The 14,482-nt window shown below is 43.1% G+C and overlaps 1 protein-coding gene across 4 annotated transcripts in view; it reads left to right on the forward strand.

Moving 5' to 3' along the window:
- inpp5a (inositol polyphosphate-5-phosphatase A) overlaps window positions 1–14,482 on the forward strand; it is a 534,961-nt gene that overhangs the window by 110,078 nt on the left and 410,401 nt on the right. The gene's annotated exons all lie outside the window — the stretch shown is intronic.

The raw sequence follows: 14,482 nt of genomic DNA on the forward strand, positions 1-14,482 counted from the left end.
AGAGGGCATAGGTTTAAGGTGAGAGGGGAGAGATACAAAAGTGTCCAGAGGGGCAATTTTTTCACAGAGGGTGGTGAGTGGCTGGAACAAGCTGCCAGAGGTAGTAGTAGAGGCAGATACAATTTTGTCTTTTAAAATGCATTTAGACAGTTACATGGGTAAGACTGGTTTAGAGGGATATGGGCCAAATGCGGACAATTGGGACTAGCTTAGGGGTTTAAAATACAAGATGGCATAAACAAAGTTGGGCCGAAGGGCCTGTTTCCATGCCGTAAGCCTCTATGACTCTAAAAGGGAAACAATGGTGTTGACAAAAGGTTGTCTGTTAATTACAAATGCTTAGCAGGTACATGTGGACTGTTCTCTTTCCTTTTGACGTTGAAGGTTTAATAGCCCTGCCACATGAAATGCAACACTGAAGGGCAGCCCAAAATGCACCTTCAAACATTCCCTCCAATAAAAAGCACCAATCACAACTGTATGGAGGGAGATTATCAACTGAATTAATCCATTCACCGTGCCTTCAAATAAATAATTTCTGGCAGTGTCCAACTTCCAACCTCAGTATTCCTGGAGTTCCAGCTTCTTTTTCAAGAGGTCCATCTTCCTTCTTCAATGGTGGGTTAGTGATGTCAGGCGGCTTTTCAATATGGCACCCAGATTAGATGGTGGAATTGTGCCATCATGCCCTCTCCACCATGATATATGGTGCTAAATTACTGGGTGCGTAATTAATGAGGTCGGGGCCGGAGATTTGGTGTGTTTTCACGCCAGCCTCTGCAGCGGGAAACACTCCCTATTCCCGGCCCCCGCCACAGGGCTTAGATGGGAGAATTCTATCCATTATTCCTAAACCATTGTCCCTAATGTACATGGCATTCTTTTCTTGAGCCTTGTGGCTCCAGATTTGGGCATGCGCTGTCTGCAGGCTATAACCCACCTCTGTCCTATCAACTCGGGCAAAATTAGAGATTGCATGCTGGGAATTCCTGAAAACTGCACATGCTCAAAATGCACTGATTGCAAGTTTGGAAATTCTACAAACTTGCTGTACATCTCAAACACTTGAATTGTTGAAAACACTAACAGATGTTTTTGACAAAATTATTCAACCAAAGCCTACGTTTTTGATGTGATTTATTATTGTCACATGTATTAGCACACAGTGAAAAGTATTGTTTCTTGCGCGCTATACAAAGCATACTGTTCATAGAGAAGAAAACAAGAGAGTGCTGAATGTAGTGCTACAGTCATAGCTCGGGTGTAGAGAAAGATCAACTTAATGCAAGGTAAGTCCATTCAGAAGTCCGATGGCAGCAGGGAAGAAGCTGTTCTTGAGTCGGTTGGTACGTGATCTCATATATTTTTGAGACGGGCTGAGGCCTTGAAGTAAAAGTTTTAAGAAAGACATTAAAAGACAACCAATGGGTAAATTTAATCATGCAATTGCAAAAGAAAAATCTTCTTTGTTACTAACAGAAACTTTTTGAGTAGTTCGACTGATTAATCCACAAAACATGATTGGATTAAATGGGGTACCTCTGTGATATACGTACGCTCATTACAAATGTCTAGATGTAGAGTTTTTGCTGTTAAATGGTGACACAAAATGTAACCTAAACTATGAGACAGCAAATAATGTTAATGAGCAGGTGTGCCGATCTGACAAGTTTGAGAAGAATAAATACATACCTTCCTGGTAGTACAGAACCTGATTATCACTGAAATGAGGCGTGTTGTCAAAGCTTTTTGTCTTGCAGTCACCAGGACAAAACTAAGAATGCCAAATTTCAAATGACCATGATGATTTATACTGCAGGAGAAAAGGACCATGTGCCCATTGGTTGGCAAGTTGACTCTGATTGACTGAGGCTTTGCCATGGAGAAAACAATGGGAAACTATAGGTTCCTCATCCTTCCAGGTAATTAAATAAAAAGGCACAAGCCTTGAACAGAGCAAAGCCTTGGCCAATCAGAATCAACTTGCCAACCAATCAGCACCCTTTTCTCCTGTGATGCAAATTGTTATGGCCATTTAAAATTTGACATTCTTGCATTTGTCCTGATGAGGCAAGACGGAAAGCTTCAGCAACACATCTCCTATTTCGGGAAAATGCAAATTGATGTCCTTAAACCGTATTATTTAAAAATTAATTTTAAACTAAATTGAATTATTGATCATTGCAGCTTTGTAATTCTATTCAATCTGAGGCCCCTTTTAATTTATTTTTCATGTAATTTTGTTACTGAATTGTATGAGAGTTTACAGTTTTTTAAAGAATGTGATAGAATACGGAATACATGCCGCAGCTCTTGTAACTTTGAATATATTGAGAGTACCTTATATCCATACAATTCTTCACGTTTATGACTTAATGGTTAGCAAGGTAAGAGCCTTCAGGTCACGTAGATTAGAATACCAATGAGTGATCTTATCAGGTGCTGGTGTTTTTCTGTGGCCACAATACTAGGTCAGAGACTGGGGATCCTGCAGTGAGTAACTCATCTTCTGACTCCCTAAAACCTGTCCACGATCTACAAGGCACAAGTCAGGAGTGTGATGGAATACTCTTCACTTGCCTGGATGAGTGCAGCTCCAATAACACTTAAGAAGCCTGACACCATGCTGGACAAAGCAGCCCACTTGATTGGCACCCCATCCACAAACATTCAATCACTCCACCACGGCTGCAAAGTGGCAGCATTGTGCACATTCTACAAGATGCTCTGCAAGAACTCACCAAGGGTCCTGAGGCAGCATCTTCCAAATCCATAACCACTACCATCTCGAAGGAAAAGGGCAGCAGAGACATGGGAGCACCACCACCTGGAAGTTCTCCTCCAAGCCACTCACCATCATAACTTGAAAATATATCACGTTCCTTCACCGTCACTGCGTCAACATCTTGGAACTCGCCAACAGCATTGTGGGTGTACCTACACCACGTGGACTGCAACACTTTAAGAAAGCAACTCACCACCACCTTGACAAGGGCAAATAGGGATGGGCAATAAATGTTGGCCTAGCCAGTGAGGCCCACATCCCATGAATGAATGCAAAAAAAGTTAACCAGAAACTAATCCGAGTTCCTATTTTCAAAAAGATCAGAATTTTCTGATATTTACTCTGATGTGCTAGCTCTGGTGAGAAAGCTGGCACACGGCTTCCTGTCTGCACAGTCAGCCTTTCTTGTCAGATAATGCAACACTTCAGAGTAAAAAAATACTGCAGACTCGCTGATGCTGTAGCACTGGGGCAACAAGGTCTGAACGGGCAACATCAGCTCTACAGAGATAAGGGTGCAATAAAAACATTCCTACCTCACCCTCCCAACCAAGCACTGGGGTAACCCCCGCCAACACAAGGGGTTTTAAATTTTAAAATGCCTATTGTAAACCTCACCGACCTGCAATTATAATGTGGGGATAACATATGGCGGGGAAATCGCAAATGATATTAAAATTTATTAATGTATCGCGGTGACGTTCTCACCCATTACAATCACCGGTGAGGGACGAAGCAAATCAGAAAATGCAATGTTGGTGGCGAGAATCTCATTTTCCAATTCTCATGAGATTTTGTACCTGTCGTTGTTGGTGCTCGTGGCGAACACAGGCACAAAATCACCCCGAAGGAAACTACCTTTCATTGCACACCATGACACTATATCCTTTCATAAAAATTTCAATTTCCTGACTGTTATTAAATTTTTTTCTCTCAATCCAGCTGCAACCTACCTCAGTCGATACTATAAGCTGGGCATTCACTCTATACAAAATCAGAATTTGAAACTAAACAGCTTTGAGAAATGGGTTGATCTGATTCCCTCTTCCTCTTCCAGCCAGAATTCTAACTTGCCACAATTCGGACCACGCCAGCTGGTGTCTGCCCATGGCTGGAAAATAACTAATGCAATCAGCCACGTGACTGCATCATTCAATGAGTTTAAATCACTGTTTATACTGTTAAAAGGCAATAATGAGTAATAAAAATTAAAAATAGAACTTGTATCTTTGAGCATGCTCTGTTGCCCATTATGACAAGGGGACACAGGATCTGTTTTTGTATCTCTGTTATTGACTTAATGGTGATATGTAACATATTTAAATGCAAGAAATACAATTATGATAGATTGAAACTTTCCAATTTACCCAAAGCAAAATTTAATTTCCATTATGTTCGCAAGTTAAGAATAATTATAGCGAACCATACAAGTGAAAAGAGACTTTTTTTCTCTCTCTGAAAGTGGATGCATTTTTAAAAATTCATTAATGGAATGTGGTCAGCATTTATTGGTCATCCTGAATTGACAATGGACTGAGTGGTTTGCTTGGCCATTTCAGAGGGCACTTGAGAGTCAACCACATTGCTGTGGATCTGGAATCACATGTAGGCCAGATCAAGTAAGCATGGATTTTTATGACATTGGTTTGACAGTCATCATTGGATCTTTAATTCCAGATTTTTAAAACATTGAAACTTCACCTTTGGGTGAATGCATGTCCCCCAGAGCATTACACTGGGTCCCTGGAGTACGAGCCCATTGACAATACCATTATGCCATTGCCTCCCCATAAAGAATTCATCAACCAATAGTTAAAACATGCATTTCCTTTGGTAAGGCACTTCAGTTTTCCCCTGAGAAATTAGGAGTGAGAGCTGCTTTCCACCCAACCCTGGTCTTCAAATGCAATTCATCAGAGATCCCTTCATTGAAAACGTAGGAAACACAGGAAAATGTAGAAGCAAAATACTGTGGGTGCCGGAAACCTGAAATAAAAACAGGAAAATGCTGGAAGTATCACAAGATCTGGCAGCATCTGTGGAGAGAGTTAATGTTTCATGTCAGATGTATAACAGGAGAGAAAGAGGCTGAGGTGAGGTAGGGTAGAATTGCAGAAGGTTCGTGTGCTAACACTGGTGCAGACTGGTTGGACTGACCGGCTTGTTTTGTGCTATGTATTCCCTGTAACTCCTCTGTCCTAATGTCACCCCTTTGGTTCAGTTTTGTTGGATGATGCTCCTGTGAAGCACTTTGGGAGCTTCTAGTTTGTTAAAGGCCCTATTTAACTGCAAGATGGTGGTGTTGATTCTGATAATAGCTACAACTTGTACTCTGGTTTGATTTTGCCCTTATGTGAACAAAAGCTCCAGAAATTTAGGAGCTTTGTGCCACTCGCTCTTGTATTTTAAATTGTGCAGATGTAATTTTGGAAGATTAATTACGGGAGCAGCCAAATTGTGTGAGGCATCAACATTTGGGCATTAAACTCGTGTTGAATGGTTTCTCACCTAACTTGAGGCCGGGGGGCGGGGGGGGTGGGGGGAGAGAAGTCCTCCATTTTGATCACAGAAGCACCAAACAGAACACACATTTTTGGAAACAGTATTGGGCAATCATATTGCAGTTAAAAACTATTTTGAAGGAATGTATTTATTTTGCTCCTTGCATTATCATTTTGTATTTGCCGCTACTTGAAAAATTGGGAGGCTTCTGCTTTGTGCAAACTGCCTCAGGAACACACACGCCAAGTGCCTGCTCCCATCTTGGACTTCTTCCTGGAGATGTGCTACCAAAACCAATTGTAGCACCATTCGAAACTTCATTTGTGAATATAAGGCATAGGCAACACAGTGGTTAGCACTGCTGCCTCACAGCTCCAGGGAGCTGGGTTCAATTCCCGGCTTGGGTCACTGTCTGTGTGGAGTTTGCACATTCTTCCCCCCTGTCTGCGTGGTTTTCCTCCTACAGTCCAAAGATGTACGGGTTAGGTGCATTGGCCATGTTAAATTGCCCCTTAGTGTCCCTGGATACCTAGGTTTGAGGGAGTAGCAGGGTAAATATGTGGATTTATGGGGATAAGGCCGAGGTGGTATTGTTGTCAGTGCAAACTCGATGGGCTGAATAGCCTCCTTCTACACCGTACGGTTTCTATGATTTCTATGAATGCATGACCTCATGGGCTATTGTTCTGAAATCCATATATTTTCTGATGTATTGCCAAATGTAGATATTTTGGGGAATTCTCCTCTTGTGGTGAATTTCTATTTGGGTGGGTATTCTGTCTACTATTTTGGACAAATATAAATAATCTATTCTCACAGGACTAGGTTTGTTAAGGATGCACTGGAAGCCTTCCAATGGGATTCTTGCCATCAAGTACATAGACAATAGTGCTCCAGCACCAAAAGATCTGGAAAAGGAGCATTAAAGGACAGATCGGACTGGAATGGAGATCCCCTGAAGGCCTTGGCAGAAAACAGTGGGAAGGAGAGGCGACCGCTGCAAGGCCCTCTTCCTCCACTGAGGAAACGTAATGAGCTAAAGATGATTCTTCTACCCAGTTGGCTCCTTTAAAGGTGGGAGGCTTAGTGATTTATGGACCCGTCTCACTACCATGATTGTAGGAAGGAGGTTTCTCGCTGCTGGCTTTCTCTATGAACTGTTGGCTGCTGCTGCACTCACCAGGGAGGTAATTAACTCAATGCTATCAGCATGTGATGCAGTCTGTCTGCTCTGCTCTTTTTCAAAGCAGTCTGTTCCTGTTAAAGGGAGGCTGAACTGAATAATGCTGCTGCAATTTTGGACTTGGTAAATGGTACATAAGGGCAGAGAGAGGATTCCAAGTTGAAGGATGCAATGTCAGGGGAATTCAGGGAGGAGAGAGGTCATGATTCCACTTGGGGCCAGGGGTTCCTCATGGACCATCCTCGGAAGAAAGTGGGAACAGGGGATCCAGGAAATCAACTCCTGGAATCTGGACATGACAACGAGGCAGCAGTGCCAAAATGTCTAATGATCTCATGTGGGTGGTCACACTCAGTGAGTGCTGTTGCACCATTTCAATAAAACTGATCCAATGTAGAGCGAAGAACTGAAAAATATTTTTCCAAGACATTGAGAAACATTTTTTGAGGGCTTCAAACTGTACTATAAGTCTGCCAAGAACATTATCACACAATTTGTGGTAATCTGACAAAATATGGAGTTGTGGTTTTGCTAAATGAACAGCAACCGGACAACTTGATGAACATTCATGTGGTTCATCTGCAGCACTGATATCAAACAGAAAATTGTTCTGCCTAACCTGAGAAGTCATTGTCTTGAGTGGGGCGCTTTACCGGTTTGTAGCATATTGGGTGGGATTTTTCTCCCTCTCCGTGGCATGTTTTGGAGCAGTGGGAGACGGCAGGCTGCTCGTTGGTGGAGGGATCTTATGGTCCCGCCATTGTCAAGTGGGCTTCCTGATGAACACCCCTTGTTGCCGGGAAACCCGTGACAGGGGTGCACTGTCGGCAGGACCGTACAGTCCCGACGGCGTGAACAGTAGCAAGATTTTGGCGATTCGATAGCCTGGATTTTTCAATCCTTACTGTCCCTTCAACTAGCATAAGTCAAATGGTCTGGAAGAAGGAAGGTTGAATTTGTATCAAGTTAGTCTCTAGAATCTGGGGTCCAGGGGTAGTGCATGACCCATTTAAATTGCCCACCTCAAATAAGTAGACATTTTTGCCAAAAATCTCTGTCTTCGTTCGCGGCTGGGATTCTCTGGTGCCGCTGAAAGTGAATGGAGTTTTGGCTGGAACGTGACCACGGACAAGATTGGGAATCTGCTCTTTAGTTGAATATTAGACTGAAGGCTGAGAAGTGCTGCATGCCATTTCTTGCCATTCTGTGGTGCAGGACATGGGAAAGCTGTGGTGAGTGCATGGAAGGTCCTGGAAAGGACAGAGTAATGTTAAAGCAAGTGCACATTGGTAATTTCTTAAGAGTATTTCTTTATTTCTTTCCCAGTTTGCACAGAACCCCTCTGTCAGTTGTTGTAAATTAATTTTTTTCTCCTGGCACTAATGTCTCCCTCAATGGGAGTCTACCTGGCTGAGGTGTACGAATAAAGAAGAAATGCAAAGAAATATTGGGCACCTAAAACATGCTCTCACTTGCAGACAGAAATGAGACGGATGTTACCAAAATCTCCAACATGCAATTTTGTATAATTCCTATATTCTATACTCGGCACTGTCTAGGAGAAAACACAAATCACTTGAAAAATGCAGTTACTACACAGCAGATTTTGGTATTTGCTTTCTTTTGTACCTAGTTCGCCTGGCTAAGGTTAAGCCAGTTTGCGCTGGCTCTTTAAATCACCCAAGACATGGGTTATTGGCCAGCATTTCACTTGCCATGTACCCATAATGCTGATGGACTCGTAATCCTTTTCATCTTGTTCAGCTAAAAGTGTGGCTCTTCATATTAGCTCTTCAGTCATTGGCTGACTGTAGCTGAACAGTAGTCATAGGTTGTGCCCTGACACTGGCTTTTTTTAAATGGATGTGGGCATCACTGGCATGGTCAACAAGTCTCCAAGATTGAGAAGATAGAAGCTTTTTCCCAGGGTGGAAGAGTCAATTACTAGGGGGCATAGATTTAAGGTGCGACGGGCAAGGTTTAAAGGAGATGTACGAGGCAAGTGTTTTTTACCAGAGGGTGGTGGGTGCCTGGAGCGCGCTACCGGGGAAGGTAGTGGAAGCAGATATGATGGGACTTTTAAGGGGCGTCTGGACAAATACATGAATTGGATGGGAATAGAGGGACATGGTCCCTGGAAGGGTTGGGGGTTTTAATTCAGACGGGCTGCATGGTTGGTGCAGGCTGGGAGGGCTGTTTCTGTGCTGTAATTTTCTTTGTTCTTTGTTGCCCGTCCCTAATTGCACTTGAACTGAGTGGCTTCCTCGGCCATTTCAGGCAGCAGTTGAGAGTCAACCACATTGCTGTGGGTCTGGAGTCACATGTCAGCCAGTCCAGGATTTCCTTCCCTAAAGGACATTGGTGAACCGGATGAATTTTTACAACAATCGACAATTGTTTCATGATCACCATTGGACTTTTAATTCCAGATTTTTTGTGAATTCAAATTTCAACATCTGCCATGTTGAGATTTGAACCCAGGTCCCCAGAGCAGTACCCTAGGTTTCTGGATTATTAGTCCAGTAACAATACCACACCATTACTTCCCCAGTCTAAAGTTGGAAATATGGGGTGGGATTCTCTGGCCGTTCACGCCAGCGGGATTCTCCAGTCCCGCTGCATTGAACGGAGATTTGTCTGAACGTCAAATTCTCCGTCCTCTCTGGCAGCGGTGGCCGGAGAATTCCAGCCATAGAGAAAGGAATAGTAATCAAACCAATGAGTCCAACGTAATTGAAGTTTAGGTTTAAGTTTAGTCGGGTGACATTTCCCAATGACCAGTTCAGTTACTGTCACGTGTTATTCTTTTGGCCATACTCTGTTTCAGTAAAAGTGTTCTTATTTTGGACGAGTGGACATGTTTGTAATTGCTCTGATTTAACTTATTCAATTGGAACAAGAATGAATATTGTGAGTAATACCTTCATATATCACTGGAATGTTTCATGTCTTGCCAACTCAGACTCTTGGGCTTGGCGATTAGATCTCACAGACTGTTGGTATTTGCTACCAATGCGAGAATAATTTTGTTCCTGAACTTCCTGCAATGCAAGTGATTTTCACACTCTTATTCCTCTCAAGTGTTCATTGATTTCCTCACCCAGCCTCTAGGTTATAAAACTTTGGTCTCTCACTCTGATTAATCCCATCACTGTCACGTGATCAAACACCACATGATCCAACTTCCAGAGCTAGGCCCAACCGAAGTTGGCAATCCGAGTGTGAGGGTAGAGTTTCCTCTTTTACTGCGCTCAGGAAATTCGCATTCATCAGGTGCAGTGAAATGTGGCCGGGATTCATTTTATCAGGGCTCTGTCTTTGATTTCCTGGGGATTTTCCTCATGACTCAAGTGGTCATGGGCTAAGAGCAGTGTGGGCCCAGTACTCTGAATAAATTAATGGGTATTTCCATGGCGCACTTCAGCACCAAAAGGAGCCACAGCTGGAGGCTTCAATATCAGGTGTACCCAAACAATTTAAACAGACCAGGACAGGAAAACACCAAACTCCTCTGTGATAACAGATATCCAGTGGATACCCATCTTCTATAGAGTAAAATCACCCTGTGGCCTTCCAGTTAGGATGAACTTAGCCTTGTTTTCCCATTCAGGTGGATATAAACTGCATCTCCTGCAGATTAGTAGGAAGGTATTTGTTAAGTGCATATTACAACTGCGACATGGTGGCACAGTGGTAACACTGCTGCCTCACAGCGCCAGGAACCCGGGTTCAATTCCAGTCTTGGGTGACTGTCTGTGTGGAGTTTGAACGTTCTCCCTCTGCCTGCGCGGGTTTCCTCCGGGTGCTTCGGTTTCCTCCCACAGTCCAAAGATGTGCAGCTTAGATTGATTGGTCATGATAAATTGCCCTTTAGTGTCAAGGGGACTAACGGGGTAAATAGGCAGGGTTACGGGGGGTAGAGTCAGGGTGGGATTGTTGTAGGTGCAGGCTCGATGGGCTGAATGGTCTCCTTCTGCACTTTAGGGATTCTATGAACTGCAGTTTATTTCCACCCCGCTCCTCCTGCTGACTTCCGCTTCCCTCCTTATCTGTTGTTTTGTGAAAGGAATAATTTATGATGGGATGTTGGTGTTTCCAGATATCTCATATCCAGTGATTGGGAATATATAAGTTGATGAACCATGGGTGTTTGCAGTTGTGTCTTATCCCGCTTCCTTCTGGCTTTATACATACATTAAACAAAAGGGATAAAGATTCAGACTCATTGAAATTTGTTTTCCCCTCTTCAGCCTATACATGCTGAGGCTAACAGTTGCTTTCTCAACCAGGATTGCTGAGTTGAACAGTGTCCATTAAAGGAACCTTGATCTTCATGAACAGTTAGGCTTAGTCCCTCATCAGATAGTCCATTTGTTCACTGAGACACTGTTCAGTGAGGTTTGAGAAGATAGATTCTTGCAGATTGTAGTTAGATGTTCATAAATATTTTTACTTTTGATATTCATTGCATCATATCTGTCACAAAGTATATGACATATTCCATACTTTGAAATGTCTCTTCACAACTCAACTCCATTAGTTCAAGGATGTCTGGAACAGTTTGGCCTTCAGGGTCCAGAGTTTTAGTTTCTACTCTAGATCCTTGGTTGACTTCTCCTTTAGTTGATTGGCTATGTTAAAATGAGTTTTGAATGTTCCTCTTTTAGCCTCTCAGTCATTGTAAGTGAGTTCCTGGCAGTCTGTGTGATGACGGTCAGAGACCAATATAGAGGGAAGGATGCGATTAACGAGTTCATTCTTAAAGATTGGTAGTGGATTCTAAAGAATTGTTGTAGTCTCTGAGTACTGGTGTTTCTGAATCTTTGGAGCCTGCGGAATTCTAGTCTTGACACTATTCTGTGTAGAAGTGGGAGCTGTAACCTTCTAATATTCAGACAGCCTGACCTTCAGGAGCCACAGCCCAAAATGCAAAGTAATCTGGATTCTTAAAATTTAAATAGGCGTTTTGAAATGTTAAACCAGTTATTTGGCCTGCGGTTTGCTGAATGATTTCAAATGCATGATGAAATATGCAAATAATTTGGTGGCTGTTGAAAGAATTTAATCAGAAGTGACTGTAGCAACTTGCAGGAAGAATGTCCCCATGTCCCCTCCCCCGCCCATCAGCGGGATCACTGGCGGGGAGGGGGGGGGGGCTGGGGGCTGGGGGCGGGGTGGGGGTAGATTTCGGTGGAAAACCCAAAAATTGCTCTCATGTAGCTTGAAATTACAGCAGTATCTTCCAATGCCACTGGCCATGGCAGGTCAGGAATCCCGTTGGAGGCCTGCTAATGGGATTCTGATGAAGGCCCGAATGGAATCTGCTCCACTCGCCCAATTGGTGGAGGGTTTCGCACTCCTGGCTGACCAAAATCTCATCTCAGAATGCTCCTTAAACTGCACATGTGCGACATCCGGCCCCACTCCATTCCTGCCCCTGCAAAGATGGGAATTCCTGCGTTCCGGGGTGGGATTTCCACTTTTCAGGCTCATCTTCCAGTTTCACCATGATGGAAAGGCTCTCTGTCTGGTGGAACTCCAGGCCTGGCAGTTTTCCCCCTGTCTTTGGCTTCTCCAGACAATGACGTGGCAATTTAAGGGAGTTGGGGGAGGGATGGTGGGTTGGAAGCGTCTTGTCACAGTTCACAAGGCACGATGAGTGGCTTCGTGAACCAGCTGGTCTTATGCCGCCTACCATTTCTGTCACATTGATGCATTGTAACATATTGCAACTAAAAGGGTAAGAACTTAACAATGGGCAAACCGTGAGTATCAATGAAAACTACCAACCAAAGCTAGAAATCAGAAATGGGCAAGTCATTAATAGCTGCCATTGAGAAAAGAGGCGAACCATCAAATTGCTCAAAAATGTTTTGACAAACTTTCCAGCCTCCCTTGGACTGCTTTGAGAAGGAGAAGTTACTACTGGAAAAAAAGTCTGTGACATAATAAAAGCAGATGAAATTACAATATTTCTGGCATGAATCTTGCACTCTCAATGTGACACTTAATTGCGGAAACAAAGGGAGCTAGTCATTTGCTGGTTTAATGACGAATCCTTTTGTTAAGCCAGAAATTTATCAGCATTTATAATTGCCCCATGATTTATCCTCGGTGTTTACCAGCATTTATAATTGCGCTATGATATTACCAGCAGCTATAATCGCTTGGATTTGCCTATTTAAACCAGTTTCCCACAGGAGGTGTCTGTGTGGCGTCCTTAGGGGGACAAATGAGCAATTAAAATTTGCAACTGTGTGCCAGACCTGTGACTACCCAGCAACACTTGAGATCCAGTAGCTTTCAAAGTGCAGAGTATAAACTGTAAATGAATGTCAATGTTCACCACTAGCATAAAAATCCACTAGATAACATACAAATCCCTATATATGAATACATTTTGATATGATCTACGTCATTTGAACTAAAGTTCATATAATTGTTAATGGCTTTCAATCATTGAAGAGGAATGTTTTAGAATCCCTGCAGTGCAGAAGGTGAACACAGTAAGAGTTTTAACAACACCAGGTTAAAGTCCAACAGGTTTATTTGGTAGCAAATACCATAAGCTTTCGGAGCGCTGCTTCTTCGTCAGATGGAGTGGAAATGTGCTCTCAAACAGTGCACAGAGACACAAAATCAAGTTACAGAATACTGATTAGAATGCGAATCCCTACAGCCAGCCAGATCTTAAAGATACAGACAATGTGGGTGGAGGGAGCATTAAGCACAGGTTAAAGAGATGTGTATTGTCTCCAGACAGGACAGCCTGCAAGTCCAGGAGGCAAGCTGTGGGGGTTACTGATAGTGTGACATAAATCCAACATCCCTGCAGAAGGTGGGCATTCGGCCCATCGAGTCTGCACCGACCACAATCCCACCCAAGCCCTATTCCCGTAACCCCATATATTTACCGTGTTAATCCCCCTGACACTAGGTTCAATTTAGCATGGCCAATCAACCTAAAACCACACATCTTTGGATTGTAGGTGGAAACTGGAGCACCCGGAGGAAATCCATGTAGACTTGGGGAGAATGTGCAGACTCCACACAGACAGTGACCCAAGGCTGGAATTGAACCCGAGTCCCTGGCGCTGTGAGGCAGCAGTGCTAACCACTGTGCCACCCATATTATTATCAGTATTCATTTGTAATTGAAAAAAGTTAGTGTTTTCAGTTTCAGCATGTATTTAGTTCAGCCTTCCTGTGTATTTTTTACTGTGACTATTTCTGTTTGAATTGTAAACACTGATGTACCCACAACATAAGTGATTTGGAAAAATTACCAAGCCTATTAGGAGACCGTATCAACAATCTATTAAAACTGGAAGATCCTGGTTTTAAGATATCCCAACCAGGTTTCTGTATGTGCCTCGAAGCCTTGGCGTCGTACTCTCTTTTGCCACTAATCAGTTTGTCTGCCCGATGTCACAGTTGTATTCAGCTTATCACGTATACATTCCTCCCAACTCAGCTTTGACCTTCCACACAATGTTCCCATTGCTGGGATCTATTCTCAGAATGTTGGCCATCTGCATTTCTAACTGATCTGCAGCAGTAGCGTTGAGAAGTATTCAGCTTTTGCTTCTGTGCTTCCATTAGGATTAGCATCCGCATCTTTAATGATTTTACGTCAGCTTCATGGTTCGATAACTGCTCCCACCTTTCCCGGTGATCTCACGCAAGTAGTTATCGTGCAAAGAAGAAATGTTTCTACACAAGTAAAAGGCAAATCCTGGTTGCTTATGATCCTCACTCTTTCAGAACAAGTTGTACTTTACGATTGCTTTTGACATGATTTCCCATTTGTTTAAGTTGCGTTTGCTCCAAAGTTCAGAATGGTAAATTCCCAGCCATGTGGATCAAAGACAATTCTAAACATGGAATCTTGATGACAAGGGAAGTATTCTTGGAGAAAGAGAGTGAGAAAGATAGTCCTTTACCCTATCAGTATTGTCTAATATTTTACTGACAGTTGGCATTGCTTAGGAGTATTTAGAGTGTGGCTCTAG

Source organism: Mustelus asterias, chromosome 11 (genome assembly GCF_964213995.1).
Source record: "Mustelus asterias chromosome 11, sMusAst1.hap1.1, whole genome shotgun sequence".
Classification (NCBI taxonomy): Eukaryota; Metazoa; Chordata; class Chondrichthyes; order Carcharhiniformes; family Triakidae; genus Mustelus; species Mustelus asterias.